The sequence below is a fragment of the Hyaena hyaena genome, unplaced genomic scaffold, assembly GCF_003009895.1.
Source record: "Hyaena hyaena isolate Hyena2069 unplaced genomic scaffold, ASM300989v1 scaffold_86, whole genome shotgun sequence".
NCBI lineage: Eukaryota > Metazoa > Chordata > Mammalia > Carnivora > Hyaenidae > Hyaena > Hyaena hyaena.
In genome coordinates this window covers 2,112,148-2,130,355 of record NW_024080721.1, presented here as the reverse complement: position 1 = coordinate 2,130,355, position 18,208 = coordinate 2,112,148, and the positions used below count along the sequence as shown (strand labels likewise).

Here is an 18,208-nt window from a genome sequence, read left to right as displayed (position 1 = left end):
TGCTGTTGCTGTTTGTGTTATAGTAGCCACCTAATGGATGTGAGGTGGTATCTCATTGTAGTTTCAATTTGCATATGCCTACATGATGCTGAGCATCTTTTCATGTGCTTTCTGGCCATCTGTACATCTTCTTTGGAGAAATGCCCACTCAAGTCTTTTGCCCACTTTTCAATTGGGTTGTTTGGTTTTTTTGTTGAGTTAGAGGACTTCGGCTTTTATTATAAATGACGTAGGGAAGAATCAGAGGCTGTTAAGCAGGGGAGTAATGTGACTTCATTTGAGTTAGTTTTGACTTATTTTTTGGCCACTCTATTGAGTGGAGACTGTTTTGAAAGTGAAGAGCTGTATATGGGGAAACCAGAAGCAGGAGACCAGGTAGGGGCTTTTGCAGAAGTTTGAGCAAGATAGGACAATGGTCCTCACTAGAGTAGAGTTCACTACTAATAGGATTATAGAGAAGTGGGAAGATTCAAAACCTTGGTTAAGTAGTATAATCAAGATTTGGCAACTAAATAGAAATGGGAAGTAAGTTAAGGAGGAATCCAAGATGATTGCCAGGTTTCTGGCTTGAGCCAGAACTGGGGGGATGACGGTACCATTCACTAAAATAAAGAAAACCAGAGGACAATTGGTTTAGGAGTCAGGGAGAGAAATGATGAGTTCAGTCATCCACACCATGCACTGCAAGGGCCTATGGGACATCCCAGTGGAGAGGTCCAGCAGCCTCCAGGCTGGCATTTAGAAGGAAGTGCAAGGCTGGAGATTCTACGCTAGAAGCTTGCACATAAATGAAGCCACGGAACTAGATGCCCTCAAGGTGGGCTTCTAGGGTCTGAAGACTTCCTGAAAGTATAATAAAAACACACGTGTAGGTACACGTGTGCATAGTTCTTGGAAGAGGGTTTGTATCTTTTGAAGTTTACTTATTTCTTGTGGGGAAGGGGCAGAGAGTGATAGGGAGAGAGAGAGAATCCCAAGCAGGCTCCCTGCTATCAGCGAGTGGGTGGAGCCTGACCAAGGGATTGATCTCAGGAACCATGAGATCATGGCCTGAGCCAAAACAAAGAGTCAGAGACTTAACCAACTGAGCCACCTAGGTGCCCGGGGTTGGTATCTTTCCAGTGATGCTTTAAGAGAGCCCTGACTGACCTCCCCTGTCCCCTGCACCTCCAAAATGCTAAAAGCCACAGGTAAATTGTAGGGAGAAAAAGTCATTGGAAGAAAAATCAACATTTAACAGACAGAGGAAGGACAGGGCCTGAGAAGAAGCATCCCAAGAGGAGGGAGGAAAATAAGAGTGAGATTTCAAAGAGAGGGAAGGGGTGGGCAGAGGTGGCAAATGGTGCAGAGGTCAAGGTCAGATCTAGAACACTGAGCTTCTTCACACTCATCAATGGTCCCAGAACATCTGCCCAACGTCTGTCCTGAGTGTCATCAGATGCAGTCTGCCTCTCCTTCCCCAGACAGCAGGTGTTTCTCTGGCCTTCTCGGAGCCTGACAGAACAGAAAAACTAATCCTATAGCTTATGTGACACTAAGAGAACTTGCCCTAGCTGCCAAAGGCCCATCAGTACACACCTGACACAATCAGATAAACTCAACTGTGAGCTTGGAGGACTGACAGATGTTTAGGATTTCACTGTTAAGAGGAGGAGAAGGGGAGGGGGAAAGGGGAACAGAACACAAAATGATTCAGACATGCACTCAACCGTATAAAATAATACTTAGAAAGTGAAAGGAAACAAACGTATCTAAATATTTTTAGGGGTTACCTTTGGTTGTTGAGATTATAGACTTTTCCCTCCAATTCTCTGTAGTCTCCAAATGTTCTACAATAAGTACGTTTCACTTTTGTAATTGGACCGATTATTTAAAATACAGTGTCTATAACAGTGAGCAGTCATGTCCCGATTTTACAGTGGAAAAACACATTTTCGGTCACAGACGTCTGTAAGGGGCTGATGGTAGCTATGGGCCTTCTCCCTGGAAGAGTGCTCATAAGCTCTTCCATACACTGACCCCCCATTCTGCATCCCCTTGGGGGTGGCCCTGGTGTGGAGGAAACACCTATCCACACCTGTACGAGGCAGAATGGCTGTGGGACCAGCCACAACTTACACTAATGCTGACCAACAACGTTGAAATTTCAAAGAAATGTGTAAATCCAAAATGGAAGCACCAGAAGAGAAGCTGAGAGGCCAGTATGGGCTATGCTGTCCCAGCTCTGTCCCGTGGGGCGGGGGGCTTACTCTGGCCTGAGTCCCCAGATCCCAGTGGCAGGTCTGTCAGCCTTGGGGATAGAGCTGCTCTAGGTATCTAAACACCCCATTCATCCAGCTGACTCCCTGGTTCACGTCCCCAGCCCAGCAGTGCCTTTAGGAATAGTGTGGCTGCTTTAAGGGCAGAGGTTTACCAACGCGAACCACTCTAAGGGCCAGAAAGGAACAGCAAGGGAAAAAATAAACTGCCAAGGTATAATCAAACTTTATTTTATACGTGATAAGGTACAAACGTAGGATGCCAGAGATTGTAGTTTAAATTTGACATCGAACAAATACAATTTGGAAATAGAAATAATCAGTTTCATAATGTACTACTCCTTAGATTTGAAATCCAAAATGTGACATTCCTTTCTTAAGCCCCAAGGTGTCAGTCAATGTCAGGGCGTGACTCTGGTACAGGAACTGCACCCTGAATCTTTAACTGGGGGCAGCACTTAGTTTTCTGTTGTTTCATGACTCAAAATAGCTGCTCACAAACGTAGGTACTTCCAAACATGGACAGAATCTTTACACAATGGTTTTTATATTTAGGGTAACCATTCCCAGGGTGTTTGTAGAATTCTAGGATTCTGACATAGTCATGTTTCGTTTTTGGTATCGTGTTGCACTGTATTCAATAGCCTCCATCTGTAGCTCCTTGCTCGCATCGTTCATGGTAATTGAGAAAGGTGAACTGAACAACCTCAGCTCGTTTTCATCAAGTTTGAAACCAGAGAACCGTTTTTGGAACTCAGTCTTCAACCCTGTAATTCTGGGAATATAGCTCAGGCCATCTCTCTCATGTTCGGAAATGAACTTCAGTGTAGGGAAGTGGGCCAGATTGCTCTCTGCCAAATGGGTCTCCCTAAGACACAGCTTCATTAGGAGCAAGCAAACTGAATCATACGTCTGTGTAACCACTTTTGAATGCCTTTGCAGGGAGATACCTGACATGTTCAGGTAAGTCATAATGTAGACCAGAAAGGCTAAGTCTTTAACCCAATCTTTGCTAGTAAGCCGGGGAACAGATTTTCCTTTAGAAGACATGAAAAAAATCAATTTTTTCCAACAGTTCCAAAAACTGTCTTAGCACCATGCCACGACTCAGCCCTGTTAAGTCCTATGGAGGAGAACAGGCTTCCATATTGTGCATCTAACTCACTGAACAAAGCACTGAATTCTCTGTGGTCTGAGCCATGGGAACGTATAGAGCTTATGGTGTGAATTACCATGTCCATGACATGATCCATTTTTATCTTTTTAGCACTAAGTGACTCCTGGAGAATGGGGCCATGCCCAGACTTAAGCTCTGTGTCTCTGCAAAGCCCTGACACTTTAGATTTAAGTTCTGTAACAAGTTGTTCAACACCAGCCGGTGTAGAATTGCCATCTGTGCTAACACTGACTAATTTCGACCAGTCTACATTAAATTTTTTAAGACTTTCCTCCACACATACGAATAAATCATTTCCTGATGGGGTGCCTGTCATGGGTACCATGTCCAAAAGCTCTTCCGTCACATCAAAAGCTTCATCAACACCACGAAAGAATACAGCCAGTTGAAGGGCATTATCTCCATCAGCTCCTTCCTGAGCTGCAATGGAGAAAGCCACAAATGATTTACCTCTTCCTTGCAACTTGTCCATAAGTTCTCAGCCATCTCACCAACGTGCTGTGGAACAATATTAGCACTTAGGCTCATGTTGGCAAATGCTTGTCTCTGCTCAAGGCACTCCGCAGCACTCAGAGACATTCCTTTATAAACTCGCCGTCTGTAAAAGGTTTGGATGCCCAGGCAATTTTCTCACTTAATACATAACTGCATTTCGTAGCCGCATCACTTATTTTATTCATATTCAAAAGGGCGTCATATTGAAATTTTAGTCTTTTTTTTCAGTTCATTTAGCTTTTTATCACGCATCTTTTCTGCGTGTCCATCATGGTTCCTGCTGTGGTTTGTTTCATAACGGCGTCTGGGGTTACACTCCTCCCACACAGACACACCCTCTTTGCTTATTGAACACTGCGGACATTCTTACCCTCCACAAAGAAATAAGCACGCTCCCATTTTTCTTGAAATGTGTGGCTTTCTTGTTCCAGCTTTCAATTTCCCACTTTTGAAAGAGACACATGCAGAAGGAATATTAACAGGTCACCTTCACTAATAGGAGAAAAGTAGTACTTTGCAAGAGAAAAGAACTGATTCTACTCTCTCAAGGTGTTAAGTGTGCTGTTCGCTCCTTCCATTAGGGAGGAACTTACCGAATGGTGGGGGTTGTAACAAACAGCTAAGAGGAAGCCTCTGATTTTCCTGTGCAGGTGACTGGAGACATGTAGGAATGCAGCCCCAGGGCCACCAGATTTTCTGATGCAGCAGCAAAAGAAGCTGGAAATACAGATTTCTATGTGAAATTTCTTGATTTTTAAAAATATTCATAGTAAATTGTTTTTTTTTTTTTCTCTGTAAATACTATAGAAGCCATTACGATTACTCATTAGATTAGGCAGATTAGGGACTCCAGTTTGGGGTCTCTGGTTTAAACCTGACAAAAACTCTACTTGAAGAGAATTAAACATCTGACTTCTGAAACCACAGCTTTAAGGGCCTGTCCAAACAGAATCCTATAGGACCCCCAAGAAGGGGAGCTAAGCTGATGTATCACCTCAAAGTGACATGTTTTTGCAGACTTCAAGGTTACAGTTAGTTAGGACAATACTCGTTACGTTGATCTGAGGAGGATTACCCATTTTTAATACAGGGAGAAATTGTATTTAAGTGTCCCTATCCTGAGGGGTCCTGGGTGGCTCAGTCGGTTAAGCATCCAGCTCTTAGTTTCAGCTCAGGTCATGATCTCACGGTTTGTAAGTTTGAGCCCCACAACCGGCTCTGTGGTGGCAGTGTGGGGCCTGCTTGGAATTCTCCCTCCCCCTCCCACCCTTCCCCTTGTCTCTCTCTCTCTCTCTCTCTCTCTCTCTCTCAATAAACTTTAAAAAAATAAAAGCTTCCCTATCCTGACTGTAGCCCCTCTCTGGGGAACACGGCTGATGACCCAACCCTGGCAAGTTTCAGTCTCCAGAGCTTATCAGCCCTTACTTCTCCACGTGCTGTTCTTCTCGCCTGTCTCCTCTTGGCCTTGGCTTTTCCCTCCAACGTGGTCCAGAGCTATGGCAAGCCCTCCAATCTTTGTTCCTTGCTTCCCTTCCAAGGCTCTCTCTGCATCAGCCTGTGACTTGAAGTCAACATAGGTGATCCTGCAATTGTGGGGACCAGGTGGAGGGGAGAAGAAAGCATAGTCAGCATTCAGTACTTTTCTCTTCCAAATTAGTAACACACACACAAGATTCAAAAGGCAAAAGGTAGAAAAGGATACGGTGACATGTGCCTTCTGCCCAATTTCTATCCTCAGAGGCAATACGCTGTACATATAAAAGCAAATTACATATATACACACTCTATTTTTTTTAATGTTTTTATTTATTTTTGGGAGAGAGAGAAAGAGAGAGACCGACAGAGTGCTAGCAGGGGAGGGGCAGAGAGAGAGGGAGACACAAAATCCAAAGCACGCTCCAGGCTCCGAGCTGTCAGCACAGAGCCCGACGCAGGGCTCGAACTCAGGAACCACGAGATCATGACCTGAGCCAAAGTTGGATGTTCAACCAGTGGAGCCACCTAGGTGCCCCACGCTCTATTTTTTAAACTTTACTGAGATATAATTCATGTATTAGAAAATTCATCCATTTAAAGTATACAGTGAGGGGCACCTGGCTGGCTCCATCAGTGAAGCATGCAACTCCTGATCTCCGGGTTGTAAGTTCAAGCCTCATGTTGGGTGCAGGGATGACTTAAAGACGAAATAGTGCACGATGATTTCTAGTGTATTTATAGAATTCTATAGCCATCACGACAATCTAATTTTAGAACATTTTTATCATCTCCCAAAGTGTCCATCAGCGGTTACTCCTCGTTCCCCCAACTCATACCCACCCCGTGTCCCAACCACTATGCTATTTGCCTATTGTGGACATTTCATACAAATGGGACCATAGGACTATGCAATCTTTTGTGTCTGGCTTCTTTTATTTAGCTGAATGGTTTTCATATTCCTCCAAGTTTCAGCATATGTTGATATTTCATTCCTTTTTATGACAGAACGATATTACGTTGTATGGAAGGAGCACATCTTGTTTACCCAGTCATTAGCAGGTGGACATTTGGGGTTGTTTCCAGTTTGGGACTAGTAAGAATGAAGCTGGTATGAACATTTGTAGAAATGTGTGGATATACTTTTTCGTCTCTTTTGGGTACACACCTAGAAGCAGAATTGCTGCACCACATGGTAACTCTATGTTTAACATTTTCAGACACCACCAAACCATTTTCCAAAGCAATGACACTACTTTACGTTCCAACCAGCAATGAATGAGGGTTCCAGGTTCCCCATATCCTTGCCAACACTCGTGATTGCCTGCCATTTTTATTATAGCCACTCTACTGGGTGTGAGGTGGGATCACACCATGGCTGTGATTTGCATTTTCTTAACAACTCAGGTCAAGCACCTCTTTGTGTTCTTATTGGGCACCAGTATACCTTGTTTGGAGAAATGTCCACTCAAGCGCTTTGTCCATTTTTTAAAAAATGTTTATTAAAAAAATAAATAAAGTGTTTATTTATTTTTGAAAGAGAGATCGCAAGCAGGGGAGGGGCAGAGTGAGAGGGAGAGAGAAAATCCCAAGCAGGCTCCACATTCATTCAGTGCATAGCCCAACGTGGGGCTCGATCCCACAACCGTGAGATCATGACCTAAGCTGAAGTCGGACAGTTAACTGACCGAGCCCCAGAGGTGCCCCGGTTACCACACTGGTCTAAGGGGCCAATTTAATGCTTGTTTTGCCACTTGTCCAGGCAAGTCAGCAAGGGTGCTGTTCTACTGGAGAGAAGAATGGTGATAATCTATGACTGAATTCTTCTAATCTTCAATCTTGAACTTGGTAGAATAAGCCTTCATTTCTCAATGACACTTTGACAGTTTTCTAGAAACTTCTGACTGTCCGTTTATGATGCCTTCTTCAGTTTTTTCTGCCTGCTGGTAGAAAGGTTGGATAACTTCTCTTTTCTTTTCTAAAATCAGGCCTAAGTGATTTGGGAGAATGTAGTAAAATTCTGTTATGTCCGAATCCAGTAGAAATACATTCTTTTTCAGTATAGGCACAAAACACACCTCTTACTCACCCCATACTTGCTCACCAAACTGATTTTAAAGGCATCCTTAAACACTTCTTTTAACTCATGTTGAGTCATTTTATCAGGTGACTTTATACTTGATGAAAAGTGTTTTGGTATTCCGAGCTATATAACACAAAAGAATATTTTCAGTCTGGATTCAACTCTAATAAGCATCAAAAGTTCTCCAAGGGCTCTGTGCTGACTGCCAGCTCAGAGCCTGGAGCCTATTTCGGATTCTGTGTCTCCCTCTCTCTCTGACCCTCCCCTGCTCACGCTGTCTCTCTCTCTCTCTCCTAGAAATTAATAAAAATTAAAAAAATAAAATAAATAAAAAAGTTCTCCAAGGGAGGAAAAATACTTCTCCAAGAGTTGGAAAGTGTTAATAGCAATACATATTCCTCATTTAACAACTATTTGAACACACATCTAGGTGAGGGCCTATGCTACATGGTACATCAAAATACAGACTTGGCCTCTATTCTAGGGAATGTGGCCTTGTTGGGGGGAAAGGCTAGTAAATATAGTCGCATAATTACAAACTCTGGTTAAGTGCTAAGAAGGAAAAGTAAAAGGGAAATGAGAACATCTAGTAAAGACTTAACCTAGGGGAACCTGGCTGGTTTAACTGGAAAAGCACGCAACTCTTGATCTCTGGATCGTGAGTTCAAGCCCCACATTGAGTGGAGATATTACTTAAAATAAATAAATAGAAAAAAAGAGAGGGAAGGGAAGGGAATTCCCCACCCTCCTCAAAAAAAAAAAAAAAAAAAAAGACTTAATCTAGCCTGGAAGGGAAAATTTTTCTGAGCTGAGGAAGTGACCTTTAAGCTGAAATTCTATGGATGCAGGGACTGAGTCCCAGAGAGAACATTATGGCAGAGGAGGTAAGGGGTAAGGTACATAATGACAGAGAGTACAGTAGACAAAGGACGCTATGACAGGGAAAGTGAGCCAGGCAGCTAGAGCACACTGGGTGAGAGCAATGCAGATAAAGTTTGTGCTGTGCAGGCAGGTGACCTGGTGGTAACAAAGTACTTGCACAGACGGAGAAAGAATCTGATATTCGTTCCTGACCCAGAGTCTTCTAGATACACAGGTATCTATAAATAAATTACCCTGTTAACATACCTTTCTTTACTCCCTTTCCTTTTGATTTTCTCAATTTAATTTCATTCCCAAGGGCCTTTGTCTCAGTAAGTTTCAAGGCTTTTCCCTGATCATCAGCAGATTTAAAATTCACATAACCAAATTTCCTACGGGGATGTAAAAGAAAGGGGAAAAAACAGCAAGTAAGATCAAGCGGCACAGGACTTCTGGCTGACTAGTCACACTGGCTGTGAAAGTAGAAATCAGCACTGAGTCACGTTTACAACTTAAAACCAAGGCTCCACCAACTAGCAGTAAGAATGGCATAAAGTAACCAGAGAGGAGTGGTTCTCGCCTAGGGGCAAGTGTGACAATGTGTAGAGACGTTCTGGCTGTCACAACTGGGGGAGTGCTTCACTGGCCAGTGGGGAGAATCCAGGCACACTGCTCCATAGCCTGCAATGAACGGGACAGTCTCCCGCAACAAATTCTCCGGCCCAAAATGTCAACAGTGCCAAAATGGAGAAAGCTTGCTCTGGATCAAGGGCTAAAGTCGGTGCAAATTCGCCTGTTGAAATCTGTTTTCTGTTTAGCAACTGACCAAATTTAACCAAAACCTATAGGAAATGAAGTCTGAAATAAGGTTTCGAATTTTTGTTTTAAGAGCCATGTGCATTTGTGAATTAGAACAAAAAATATCATTCCTAATGAGGAATATGTTAGCGAACACAAGGGCTATTACAGAAAGTTTTTAAAAAATTTTCAACATTTATTTATCTTTCAGAGACAGAGAGAGAGAGACAGAGCACAAGTTGGGGAGGAGCAGAGAGAGACGGAGACACAGAATCCGAAGCAGGCTTTAGGCTCTGAGCTGTCAGCACAGAGCCTGACGCGGGGCTCGAACTCACAAACCATGATGAGATCATGACCTGAGCCAAAGTCGGAGGCTTAACCGACTGAGCCTCCCAGGCACCCCTGTTTACTATTATTATCTTTTTGTTTTTACCTAAGACAGTCTGAGTACCAAAAAATATGCTCACGTCCAGGAAATACACTTCTGATGCAAAAGAAGTGGGAGAGATGAAATTCAACTTGGCAAAAAAGCAGAAGTGATACAGAACCTATTATTTGCCACCAAAGCTAGGGGGCTGTAATTAAAGGACTTAGTTTAAAATAATTCTGGGCAGGGGCACCTAGGTGGCCTAGTCGGTTAAGAGTTGAATTTGGTTTCCGCTCAGAATGTGATCTCACAGTTTATGAGTTTGAGCCCCACATTGGGCTCTGAGTTGATGGTGCAGAGCCTACTTGGGATTCTCTCTCTCTCTCTCTCTCTGCTTCTCCCCTGCTTGTGTTCTCTTTCTCTCAAAATAAATTTAAAAAATAATAATAAAGTACAATAAAATAAAATAAATAAAATAAAACAATACAATACAATATAATTGTGGGCGAATAACATCACTTACAGTGGAAAATCATGAAAATATGTTTCGGTAAAGACAAGGAAAATCTCGGGATTATTTTAACGTTTCAATTGGAAAAATAGGATAGCAGTTTAATACAATGTTTTTTTCACATTTATTTTTATTTTTGAGAGAGAAAGCGCGTGCATGTCAGTGGGGGAGGGGCAGAGAGAGGGGGACAGAGGATCTGAAGCAGGCTCTGTGCTGACAGCAGAGAGCCCAAGGTGGGGCCTGAACTCACAAACCATGAGATCATGACCTGAACCAAAGTGAGACGCTTAACGACTGAGCCACCCAGTGCCCCGATATAATGGATTTCCTAAGAGCCACTGCAAGATTTTAAATACAGTAGTCCCGGGGCGCCTGGGTGGCTTAGTCGGTTAAGCGTCCGACTTTCGCTTAGGTCATGATCTCGCGGTTCGTGGGTTCGAGCCCCGCGTCGGGCTCTGTGCTGACTGCCAGCTCAGAGCCTGGAGCCTGTTTCAGTCTGTGACTCCCTCTCTCTCTGACCCTCCCCTGCTCACGCTGTCTCTCTCTCTCTCTCTCCTAGAAATAAATAAAACATTAAAAAAAAATTTTTTTAAATAAATAAATAAATAAATAAATACAGTAGTCCCTCGGGGCGCCTGGGTGGCTCAGTCGGTTGAGCGTCCGACTTCCGCTCAGGTCATGATCTCACAGTTCATGGGTTCGAGCTCCGCGTTGGGCTCTGTGCTGACAGCCAGCTCAGAGCCTGGAGCCAGTTTCAGATTCTGTATCTCCCTCTCTGTCTGACCCTCCCTGCTCACGCTGTCTTTCTCTCTCTCTCTCAGAAATAAATAAAACATTTTAAAAAATTTAAAAAAATAAATACAGTAGTCCCTCTTATCTGCAGGTGCAGTTACTCACAGTCAACTGTGTGGTCTGGGAACAGACGATCCTTCCGACCTAGCTTCAAAAGTGCATTAGACAGCACTCTAATGCAAGGTCACAACCTGTATACCATGCATCTCACTCCATCTCATCACGGAGGCATTTTGTCATTTCACAGCGACACAAAGGGGGTGTGTACAGTGCAGTAAAAATCTTTTGAGAGAGAGAAACCACATTCACTTAACTTTCATTACAGTATTCTGTTGTAATTGTTCTGTTTTGTTGTATTGTTGTTGACTTCTTAGTGTGGCTAATTTATAAATTCAACTTTATCACAGATATGTATGTAAAAGAAAACACATAGTATATGCAGGGTTCAGTACTATCTGTGGTGTCAGGCATCCACCAGGGATGTCAGAACGTTCCCCCGTGGACAGGAGACGACTGCACTCACTTTGAACTCCCAGAGGCTGGTGTAACCCCCACTAAAGGGTAAACAGTAGGTAACAGAAGGACCCGACAGGACAGAAGTCTGGTCACCCACAATGAAACAGAAAACTACTGGAACTCGTTAATTTCTCCAGGGATAATACTGCTGGGCTGATCAACTTAACATTCTTTTTTTTTTTTTTTAATGTTTTATTTATTTCTGAGAGAGAGAGAGAGACAGCATGAGCAGGAGAGGGTCAGAGAGAGAAGGAGTCACAGAATCAGAAACAGGCTCCAGGCTCTGAGCTGGCAGTCAGCACAGAGCCCGACGCGGGGCTCAAACCCACGAACCGTGAGATCATGACCTGAGCTGAAGTCGGACGCTCAACCGACTGAGCCACCCAGGCACTCCTCAACTTAACATTCTTAATCCATCGGTATTTACCCGGACAAGCCAACTCTGACAACAACTGTGAGATCATTTTTAGCAAAACATTCATTGAGACCAGTTTTTAGTTCAGCAGCGGTTTTGTTGAAATTCAGGATTCCAACGAACAGTTTGAAAGTTACAGGCGTTTCAACTGCCACACAGAAAGGTTTAAAAAACAAAAACAAAAAAACAAACTCACAGTTCAGAAACAATGATGCTAAAAGAAAATTCCATTAAAGATTCTGGCATGTTGCAAGGGCAAACTGCAATAAAAATCCCCTCGCTTATCACTTGGGCTTTCGCCTTGTCCACAAATATCATACCCACACTTAACCGATACCCAATCCTCCATGTTTTGTCTTGTGCCTTAAATCACAGCAACCAAGTTACCTTCCAATTTCTGTTTTTTGGTTCCAGGGGAAGCCTTCTATTTGGCAATTTCCTTTTTCCACTTATCAGGTTCTGTGGGCAAAAGCCAGAATGCTATATTTTTAATGTTCTGTCTGTACCACTAACGAGTAAACTGGAAGCTTCTACTCTAATCACCAATATCATACTTAGGGTCTGCCTGCTCTTCACAAAACACAGGGGTCAGGTCTGGTCAGAGTACTTTTAAAAGCATTTATAAATTGATCAGAAAGTTCTCCAAATTCCTAAAAGAAATCCAACACCCTCTGCCCAAGGGCTTCCCTACAACTCGAATTCCTTGATATGGGCTACCCCTCAACCGAGCTGATTTAGGTCATTGTTGACCTTCCTCTTCCTCTTCTCCCTCACTGCCTTTTCCCTCAGTCATTGTCCCAACCCCTACAGGAAGGGCTTTCTCCCCCTGAACCATGTAGAATATGCATCTTCCTTTTCAGAATCTAAATGAAAACCCACCTAAACAATTACTGCCACACAGACTTGTTAAGAATAACAAATTGCTCTTTCAGAAAAACTGCTCATAAGTCTGGCTATAGTACACAAACCTAAAAAAAAATTCACTGCCACTTTAACCTCTTATTTTGAAATAACTTTACTGCTGTTATATTTTAATACAAATATTAATAATTACTTCTTTGGAAGCAATTTTTTTTTTTAATTTTTAAGTAATCTCTACACCCAACATGGGGCCCAAACTCACAACCCTGAGATTCATAGTCACATGTTCCACTGACTGAGCCAGCCAGGTGCCCCTGGAAGCAATATAATTTAAAATGTTACACAGACTCCATCAAGACAAAAACAAAATCACTGAGAATTAGGGTTGGGGAACAATTAACCTGCATGGCTCATATGCACAACAGAAACAATCAATGTATTAAGTTTAGCAAAAACTCTGCTTCTGGTCATGGGGACAGCAGAGGTCAACTGTCCACTGAGATTTCCTCATCAATGAAGCCAGGCCCAAAACATCAGCCAGGGACTGCCAAGGCCAACTTTCTGAAGGGTGGTGTCTTCACAGAATGCCTCTACAGCAATGTGGAACGGCATAGGGCTGACCCTTGGTATCTCCTGGCCACTGGCCGGAAACGCCTCTGGGAGAGGATCTGTTACTTTTCTCATCCTGGCCCAACTCAGTGTTCTTATCTTCTTCCTCCTCATCGTTCTCACTTCTTTTCTTGGCATGCCTCCTGTGTTTTGGCAACTTGGCCCATATGGCAGCCTTCCGGTGTGGTGAGGTTAGTTTCTTAGCAAACATGGGAGCCAGAGACGTTCTCCCCCTGACTTTATTTTCTGGAGCAGTGGTGATCTTTCCACCATTCTTCTGAGGGACAAAGCCTGGAGAAGCAGCAGCAACAATGAAAGCAGATCTTCCCCCTGCCCAAGAGGTTACAGTCAGCAAGGGCAAGATTTGGTCAGGCACACATGTCAATGTCGAAGATGAATTTCTCAATGTGCAGTAAGAGAGTTCCCAGCACCACCTGGCATGCTTGTCTTATGAAAAGGAAAAGAAAAACAAATTCCTAGACTTCACTTAGAGTTATCCACTCAGAATCTTTACAGGGAAGGAACTCATTTCTAGAAGTATCCAAGTGGCTGCCCTAGGAAAATATGCCAAGTCAACTACTGTTTAGGTGGCTCCACATACCTTTAGAGTTGCGTACAAAGATACACTGAAGTGAAGAGCCTCCCACAACAGATGACTAGAACATACACAGGAATGAGCGCCAAGCCCCAGAGATTGAGTCTCATGCTTCCTAATTATACCATCAATTCCCATCCCATGGCTACTAATAACTGGCCATGGTGTTATAAAACTAGATACCTAAAGATGACAATTTTAGCAAAACATTGAATGAGGTCTCATCATACACAAAAGAACAAGATGAAGAAATATGGGCAATTAATAGAAGCACTGTCTTTATCTTGCCAGTGTTAACTAGAACAATGTCATAACACAGGGAAGGCATTACTGGTGTTATGGGCTGAACTATATCCCACTAAAATTCATACATCAAAACCCTAATCCCCAGTGTCTAAGAATATTACTGGGGGTGCCTGGGTGGCTCAGTGGGTTAAGCATCCAACTTTGGCTCAGGTCATGATCTCAGGGTCTGTGGAGTCAAGCCCTGTGTCCGGTTCTGTGCTGATAGCTCAGAGTCTGGAGCCTGCTTCGGATTCTGTGTCTCCCTCTCTTTCTGCCCCTCCCCACTCATGCTCTGTCTCTCTCTGTCTCTCAAAAATAAATAAATGTTTAAAAAGAATTTTTTTTTAAAGAATATTACCGTATTTGGAGACAGGTCTTTAAAGAAGTAATTAAGTTAAAATGGGGTGGTTAGAGTCATTAGAGTAGGCCCTAATTTAATATGACTGCTGTCCTTATAAGAGATTAGGCCACAGATGACAGATGAATGACCATGTGAATAAATAGTGAGAAGACAGATATCTGCAAGCCAAGGAGAGAGGTTTTGGAAGAAACCAAACCTGCCAACAGCTCGATCTTCAACTTCTAGCCTCCAGAACTGTGAGAAAATACATTTCTGCTGGTTCAGCCACCCAGTCTATATTTTATTAAGGAAATCCCAGCAAACCAATACAGTTGGTGTATATATATAGCCATCAATTCACATCATAGGAAGAGATAAGAGCACGCAATTAGCATTACTGGTTATGAACACATTCATAGGCAAGCAGATGAGGGACCAGTTCTTCTGGCATGGTAATGATATGCGATCAGGGAAGTTAGGTGAAAGAGATGAAGGCTTTTTGTTTTGTTTTGAACTTTTAGTAATCTCTACACCCAACGTGGGGCTTGAACTTAAAACCCAGAGATCAAGAGTCACATGCTCTTCTGACTGAGCCAGCCCAGCGTCCCAAAAGATGAGGGTTTTCATGAAATAATTTCAAGGAGCCAACTTTAGGGTCTGGTTACCCTAAAAGTTCATCTAATTGCAATAGTACTATTCAATGCTGCACTAATCAGAGTACACCATTATAAGAACCACACTTTAGTGACCAAGGGTGACCAGTGTGAACAGTCGAGAACCGCATCATGTGCGTATCAGCCTAAGAGAAATATAATGTGACTATCCCTGTTTTCCTCCAAGCCACCAGAGTCTAAGTTCCAAAGCAAAAGTTGCATTTACCAAGAACTTTCTGGCTGATTGGTACAGAAAGCTAATGCAATGTATAGTGTATGGGCTGATTGGTACAGAAAGCTAATGCAATGTATAGTGTATGGCCTGCTTGGGATTGTCTCCTCCTTCTCTCACTGCCTCTCCCCCACTCACTCTCTATTTCTCTCTCAACATAAATAAAAATAAACTTAAAAAAATGCTTCAAAGTCCAAAGATGGACTTATGGGTGCACTTTGTACAGGGCAAGCAAACTATTCCAATGCTGAACCCAAAGACCTTAGTCCCACATCAAAGGATTAGTAAATGAACATATATTTAACACGTTTTAAATTAAAATCAAAAGGTATGTATGGATAACTTACTTTTGATTGATTAAACTACTAGACTGAATAGGGCTAATGAAAGTTTCTATTATAACTGGTTGCTCAAAGTAGACAGTAAATACATGTTGGCTGCCTCTCAAAATGACTGCTTGGGGGAAAGAGAAAAATGAACCGGGAAGGGGTAAGGGCTTTGGATTCCACAGAACTATGGGTAATCCTGGCTGTGTCGCTTATTAAGTCCAAAACCATGAGCAAGTTAGTTAATGGCTAAATCTGTTTTCCCATCTATAAAATGGAGCTGATGTCGCCTGCCTAATATGGTCGCTTAATGCATTAAGCCCTAGGGCAGCGGCTGCAATGAAGCATTCACTCATCAGCCGTGTACTCCCTCATCCACCTCAATTTTTTTTTTCATCCACCTCAGTTCTTTTAGGACTCCACTTATTCCAATAAGGAATTCCAATAAGGAATAATTTAGGACTCCCATCGATATTCCAATACCAACACAGAAGCTCCCAGCCAGAAGCACAGAATGTAGGAGGGATCTAAATATTTGTCAAAAGAATAAATATGGAAACACAGATGTTTGGCAAGCACACACACTAATGACATTTAATGGAGCAGCTTTAAGAATCAAGAGATTTTTCTTTTAAGCCGCTATTTCCAGGCAACCGAGATCACTTTTCAAACAAAAAACACTTTTGCAATCCCCAAAACAAACCTCACTTCTCACAATGGATTATTATTCTTTTGACAGGACACTGGCATTTGATTTGGTAAGATTCTGTTTGGAGTTTTTGCATCTGTGCTCATGGGAGTGGACTGTAAATTTTTTTTTTCTAAAAGTGACTGTCAGGTTTTGGTACTAACTCTGGAGGGTGGGCTTGCAAAACTAGTCAGAAAGTGTTCAGGATACCACTTTTGAGATTCAACAAGGCAGTTTAACTGTTTTACTCTGGATTCTTATTCACCCCCTTTTTTTTTTAATGTTTTATTTATTTCCTAGAGACAGAAAGACAGTGTGAGCAGGGGAGGGTCAGAGAGAGGGAGACACAGAATCCATAACAGGCTCCAGGCTCTGAGCTAGCTGTCAGCACAGAGCCCGATGCGGGGCTCGAACCCACAAACCCATAAGATCATGACCTGAGCCAAAGTTGGACGCTCAATCGACTGAGCCACCCAGGCGCCCCTGGATTCTTATTCTTGACAGCAGTGTCATTCTGCTGTGCTCTGTACATATAATTACCTCATCTCTACTTCCTTTGTTCTTATCTTCTCACATCTCATCTTCTCCATCTTCCCATCTCCTTCGGAAAAAGACTCATTTTCTTCAGTTCATCTTGCCTTTTTTCCTGCTTAAAACGGACAAGATTATTAGGCTCATCACAAGGCCTTTGACATTCCATGCAATGTACGTTTTGCCTCTAGTGTCTGCAGTAAGTTTCTATGTGTAAGAATTCTACTTGTAATAAAATTAGGCCTTATCCTAAAGTTAGTTACATTTGGGACATTTTGCTCACACTAGCGAATAGCAAAATATATCCAAAAAATTAATTTTTGTGAATGTTTGTAGGTCAGATGTCCCACACCGTGTCTTTTGCCAATATCTAGAAATGGTAACTCAAGCTTCCAAGAATGCCTCCCTCTCCGTCTCATCTGCTCCCTTCACCACACGTTTTCAAATAGTTTAGACGTTTTTAAAAATTAATTCCTCTACCAACTGTTCAAATGAAGGCACACCAGGCCAAAATAAAGCCTCCATACAGGCACAAAATCAGTACCTACGACTCAAATGTCTTTACCTTTCCGGACTGAGAACTCAGTATTAAGTGAGGCATCTCTACCTCCATCCAAATTTACAACACAAATAAGGAGTCTCACAACACAACCTAGAGCCACCACTTCTCAAGTTAAACAGCAGGGGCTCTTCCCTTCTTTAAAAAGGCGATCGCGGGGGTGCGGCCCCGCCCACCCAGGGCCCAGCGCGCCACCGCGCACCGCAGAGCCCCGCGGAAGGTTCCAGGGGTGTCCAGGGCAGCCCGCGGGCGCCAACAGATCTGGAGCGCCCTCCCAGCGGCCGCCGGGGCCTAGACCCGTACACAACTCTCTCCAGGAGACGGAGCCCTAGTGATTCCGCCTCGGCCAATCAGAGCCCGCACCGTCTCTGGGCCAATCCGAGACGCGAGCCCAAGGAGGAGGCCGAGAACGCGAGCCTGGGGGCGGGGTCTCGAGCCAGGGCCTCCCTTGCTGCGCCTGCGCGCAGGGCGGACATTTTGGTCGGTTTGCGTTAGTCGTGGTGGGCTTTTTGTTGTTCGGTTCTGGTTGGCGGAGCAAAAGGTGCAAATCCTGCTAGGTTTGGGGACCTCACCGGTGGTCACACATCTTAGGACACCCTTGTCGGTGCGCCCGGAGAAAGTGAATAGCAGTCATTAAAGCAGCCCCTCGTTGCCGGCCCGTGAGCAAGGATAGGTTCCAGGCGCTCGCGTCCGTTAACTCGGCGAGGCCGCCACCCGCTCGGAGCCGAGAGGGAGGCGCGGGCGTTCCGGCGCCGGACGGCAGGGGCCGGGACTCGACAGGAG

The 18,208-nt window shown here is 43.6% G+C and overlaps 1 long non-coding RNA gene across 2 annotated transcripts; it reads right to left on the bottom strand.

The window, feature by feature from the left end:
- Positions 1-2,514: 2,514 nt before the first annotated feature.
- On the bottom strand, positions 2,515-17,706 carry LOC120233317. Of its 2 annotated transcripts, none has more exons than XR_005528789.1 (4): positions 17,432-17,706; positions 16,876-16,984; positions 5,356-5,513; positions 2,515-4,647 (listed from the first exon to the last, which is right to left on the bottom strand). It is a non-coding gene; the product is annotated as an uncharacterized LOC120233317 (long non-coding RNA). The 2 variants fall into 2 exon arrangements; XR_005528788.1 differs by having other exon boundaries at positions 16,876-16,981.
- Positions 17,707-18,208: the final 502 nt, after the last annotated feature.